We start from the raw sequence: 6,000 nt of genomic DNA, 5'->3' as shown, positions 1-6,000 counted from the left end.
TAAAAGTCAAATAACTAAATCAAATATTATCATGAAAGAAAAGAAAAATTAAAAAATTATTTTTTATTTCATTATTTACTATTTATTTGAATATTTGTATAACTTGCACACGAATATTTGTAAATACTGAATGTTTTCTAATATCTATATTAAATAAACTCTAATATTCATATCAATAAATAAATTATTAGAATAATACTAATATTAAACAATTTGATGTACAAGAAAACCTAGCCTAATCTAATAAATAAAACATGTACAAAGAAAATGTTACTATTCACGAATATAATAAATATTCGTGGTCACTATGCTCGTGCAAAATTCTACGTATACAACCAATCATTCGTGTCGATTCGGATCTTTCATCCTACGACATGGTTGAATGATCGGAGGAATCAAAAAACATGCGACTCACCATATGATGCGATGAACGCCTTCATTGTGTCGTGGTCCAGAAGTTATTATCATCATGTAACAGGAAATCACAAAACTATAACAAAAAAAAAATAGAAAAACATAATACAATTGTAAAAACAATACAAATTGTTTGATAAATTGAAATATAAAAAGGTAAAAATCAGAATAATATAACAGTAAGAAAGAAATTTTAATGATAATAAAAATTGAGATTTTAATATAAAATTTAAATTTTTAAAACCAAAAATCTAATAATTTTGTTTCAATAGAAAAATAAGATTTTAAATAATCTAAAAATAAATAATTACCTATTCAAATGATGCTTTCTTTTCTTAAAAGAAACACTGACTCGAATATAAACCCGAAACATATATTTTATAAATAAATGCAATATAATTTAAATTACAACGAACAAACACTGATTCTAATTTCGCGTATCCACTGAAAGATTAAAAAAATTTACGAAGCAAACACTGATTCTACTGACCACATTGTACGTGGTCGCAAAAATTCTCTGAAAATTCAAAATTATATTAGTAGAAATAAGAATAAAAATAAAAAGAATAAAAATGATACGTAAAAAAAGAAAATAATGATTATACATACAAAATATTAGATTTTACCATGTCATCGTCGATGAAAAAAGCTTGATGGCGTCCATATTGGAATTTTTCCCGCCTTCGAAGTTCTTCCCGCCGAACTCGGAAAGCACTTATAATAATTTGCACGAAATAAAATCAAAATTATTACATAAGTGTATAAAACTAATTAAATATATTAAAATAAAATAATGATCAAGCACAAATTTAATTTTAAAAAGTCAAAATGTAAAATATTTCTAACCCTAACCTGTCATTCTAAAATATTGATAAATGAAAGAAAAAGAATAATTTAATCGCTAAAGAATTTCTAATTACGATAATCAATACATATTATAAATATTCACTAATATATTCACTAATATATATAAATAAAAAAGAACAATTATGAAAGTAAAACTACGCAACAAATAAATCACACACTTCACAGCAAAATGACGCGTCTAAACTGACTGCAATTATCGATATTACACTGACACCTTGCAATTTCGATTATCGAAATACAAGTAGGAACGTGTTCGATAATTCGATAATAGATCGAAACGTCGAGTATAGATTCTAATTTATTGGAAAAAAATATAATAAAATATGTTTATAACTTATAATATGGATAAGAAAAAGAAAAAAAATATAAACAATACATTTGAAAAATGAATATGTATATATTATTAAAATAATTTGACGAAAAAACTTTATTACGATAAACTACTGTATATTCGTTTCATACGAAGAAAAAAACAAAAGAAATCTATCTTAAGTACATCTTTATTAAAAAAAAATATATTATTACCTAATATGCAGAAGAATTATCAGTAATAAATTGTCGTGTATATGTTATAAAAGTTTTATGACGTCCAGCACAATTGAATCTACACAAATAAAAATCAATATCATAAAACAAATATAAAAATAATTAGAATTATAAATATATACAACAAATAATTAAAATTATATTAAAATAATGAATCGAAATCCTAATTGGAATATTTATAATACAAGTAACACCAGTAACCTCAACAATCAAATAGTCAATCGAAAAGAAAAATGAAAAAATTAATTAATTTTATTATCACAATGTTTAATGTGATCTACGAATTACACAATAAAATCCACAATAAGTAAAAATAGAATTAAATACTTACTGCGTAATTGAAACCGGAATTGAAATGTATCCTTTCACGATGATTTTCGACAAAAGAATGACGCCATGCCTCACAAATTTGCTAGAAGCTTTTTGATTGGTTGAAATGATATAGTTCCTTATTTACTTTATATAGTTCCTTATATAACGCGCGAAAATTGAAGCATTATATAATATTTATTAATTATAATTTTCTATTTGAAATCTTTTATTTATAAAAAATATAATAAGAATTAATCTGAAAATTAATTTGACGTAAAAATTAATCGAATTAGAGAAGAATAAAACGCAAAAATATTTTCAAATTTAAAAATTTAAGATAAAAATTAAATAAATATGTAAAGAATGTAATATAAAAAACATATAAAAACTAATTAAATTAAAAAAAACATTTAAAAAATGTAATTAAAAGTAGTTCTTACCTTGGCATCTTGACTTTCCAAAGAAAATTATTAATAAAATATTACTGAAACTAAAATTTTTTAAATAAAATATATCTCATGTATTGTTTTTAATAAGAAAGTTTTGAAATTTGATGCCAATTACCGAGTCTGACCAACGAGGAGATAACTACGCATCGAGATTTATCTAAAATAAAAAAAATAAAAATAAAATAATTAAAAAATTAATAATTAATTTAAACAAATTAGAAAAATGTAAAAATTTAAAAAATGAGATATATTAAATATATATTAAATAAGAATGGTATATAGAAAGAAAATGTATAAAAAAGAAAATTATATAAATTAGTAAAAATTAATAAAAATTAAACGAATCTGAAACATAAAAAAGAAATTGAATATGAATATATATATACATATATATATAAAACATAAAATGCTGAAATATAAATAGAATTTTAGTATAAAAATTAATTACAATAAAATACAATAGATTTTTTTAAATAAGTTTATACAATTAAATCTAAATCCCATTGTTCATTATTATTATCCATCGTTGTCCATCGTTGTTCATTATTATCCATCGTTGTCCATCGTTGTCCATCGTTGTTCATTATTATCCATCGTTGTCCATCGTTGTTCATTATTATCCATCGTTGTCCATCGTTGTTCATTATTATCCATCGTTGTCCATCGTTGTTCATCGATGAAATCTTAAACTAACTTAATCTAGATCTTAAAATTAACTTAATCTAGATCTTAATTCTACATTTAAAATCTAAAACGAATAGCAGCATCCGTATCAAAGATATCAATCCTGCTTAAAGCGAAACAAGACTAAAATTCTCTCTTTTACTAAAAACTACATTGCTTTTATTAAAAAAATTTTCTACAAAAAAGAGTGAAATCCAGAAGAAAGTAAGAAAACGAAGTAAAAAAAGCAAAAGAGATGAAAAGAGATAGAAAGATTTAGAAGAAATAAAGCAACCAAATTCCACTGTCACCCTCATATCACGACTTATATCAGTTGGCTTACATGAATCGCTGGACAAATGATACTTACCAGTCGTGACCAATCAAGGGTTACGACAGCGGTCTAATATCTGAGTGTTCTGACGACACAGGAAGGAGCAAGGGATAAATCCCTGACCACCGGAGCCGAATTACGAGAACGACGTCCGACTACAAGACCTAACTCTGATCGAGTACTCAAAGATACCAATCGATCAGAGCGCGGACCCTCGACTGGCCACCGGAAGTAGAGCACCAGTCCAGTGATTCTTGCAACATAGTTGCATGACATGTGATTGACAGTGACTTGAAATAAACGATGAAAAAACAACAAACCATAAAATAAACAAAAGAATAAGCTCAGGAAGAAAGTAAAAAACAATATATAAGTATGAAAATTCGAGATGAAAGTAAAAAGTAACAAAAACGAAAGAGAGAATGTAAAGGAATAAAATAATTGAGAATTTTTTTTTCGCTTTAAGCTAGAGAATGTATCTTGATACGGAATGCGCTTACAGTAACTTTAATCTTATTAATATTCGTTTATAATTAATAAATCTGTATCAAAGATATTCTCGTATTATTTAAAAGGAAAAAAAAGAGATGAAGTTACTTAAAATTTTATTAAAAATTCAGAAATAAAATAAAAATAATAATATCCTTGTACAGATTTTATTAGTACCTGCAATCTAGTCTATCAATAAATTAATCAAAATAGTTAAATTAATCAAAAGAGAATCATATTTTAGACGGGATTGCAGGTATGCGTAGTTCTTTGCTTGTCATCGCTTTCCAAAAATTATGATGAAATATATCTTAATATTTTTAAACTTAAAATATTTCAAAAATTTTCTAATGAAATATTTATAAAATATTTTTTAAATGGAAAAAAATTTAAAAAGCGATGCCAATTACCAGGTCTCACCAACGAGGAGGTGACTACGCATCGAGACCCTCATAATAAAAATAATAAAATAAATTAAAATTCTTTTATGATATATTATAAAAAAAAATAAAAAATAAATTAATAGATAAATGTATAAATGAACTTACTTGAAAAAATTTATCAGTAATGAATAAAGAAATAAACAATTGTATAAATAATTAAAGGAATAAATGAAGTTAAAAAATAAATATTTAAATAAAGGAATATATAAATAAATAAATAAATAAATGAACAAAGTAATATATAAGTATTAACTAAAAAATAAATATTACAAATAAATATTATAAATCAATATTAAATTAAAATTTAAAAAAAATAAAAATTAAAAGAAAATAATTTAAAGTAAATAAAAATTTGAAATTAAAATTAAAATTAAAAATTAAGTTAAATTAAAAAATTAAATTAAAAATTTAAAGTAAGATAAATTTAAAAAAATAAAAATAAATTAAAATAATAATAAATAAATAATAAATAAAAAGGAGATGATTACACATCGAGACCCTCATAATAAAAAAAATATAATAAAATAAATTAAAATTCTTTTATGATATATTATAAAAAAAACAAAAAATAAATTAATAAATAAATGTATAAATGAACTTGAAAAAATTTATCAGTAATGAATAAAGAAATAAACAATTGTATAAATAATTAAAGGAATAAATGAAGTTAAAAAATAAATATTTAAATAAACGAATATATAAATAAATAAATAAATAAATGAACAAAGCAATAAATAAATATTAACTAAAAAATAAATATTACAAATAAATATTATAAATCAATATTAAATTAAAATTTAAAAAAAATAAAAATTAAAAGAAAATAATTTAAAGTAAATAAAAATTTGAAATTAAAATTAAAATTAAGAATTAAGTTAAATTAAAAAATTAAATTAAAAATTTAAAGTAAGATAAATTTAAAAAAATAAAAATAAATTAAAATAATAATAAATAAATAATAAATAAAAAGGAGATGATTACACATCGAGACCCTCATAATAAAAAAAATATAATAAAATAAATTAAAATTCTTTTATGATATATTATAAAAAAAACAAAAAATAAATTAATAAATAAATGTATAAAGTAAATGAACTTGAAAAAATTTATCAGTAATGAATAAAGAAATAAACAATTGTATAAATAATTAAAGGAATAAATGAAGTTAAAAAATAAATATTTAAATAAACGAATATATAAATAAATAAATAAATAAATGAACAAAGCAATAAATAAATATTAACTAAAAAATAAATATTACAAATAAATATTATAAATCAATATTAAATTAAAATTTAAAAAAAATAAAAATTAAAAGAAAATAATTTAAAGTAAATAAAAATTTGAAATTAAAATTAAAATTAAGAATTAAGTTAAATTAAAAAATTAAATTAAAAAATTAAATTAAAAAAAATAAAAATAAATTAAAATAATAATAAATAAATGAAAGTATGAATAAAAAAATATGAATAAAAAATTATGA

The 6,000-nt window shown here is 20.8% G+C and overlaps 1 long non-coding RNA gene across 1 annotated transcript; it reads right to left on the bottom strand.

Annotated features, from left to right (window-relative positions):
* Positions 1-1,410, bottom strand: LOC133665857 (uncharacterized). The gene is made up of 3 exons (XR_009829281.1): positions 1,024-1,410; positions 726-931; positions 1-490 (listed from the first exon to the last, which is right to left on the bottom strand). It is a non-coding gene; the product is annotated as an uncharacterized LOC133665857 (long non-coding RNA).
* Between the last annotated feature and the right edge of the window lie 4,590 nt (positions 1,411-6,000).

This window comes from Apis cerana, linkage group LG3 (genome assembly GCF_029169275.1).
Source record: "Apis cerana isolate GH-2021 linkage group LG3, AcerK_1.0, whole genome shotgun sequence".
In the NCBI taxonomy this organism is placed as follows: domain Eukaryota; kingdom Metazoa; phylum Arthropoda; class Insecta; order Hymenoptera; family Apidae; genus Apis; species Apis cerana.
Note: the sequence above shows the minus strand (reverse complement) of the source record. Positions and strands in the feature narration are given on the sequence as shown.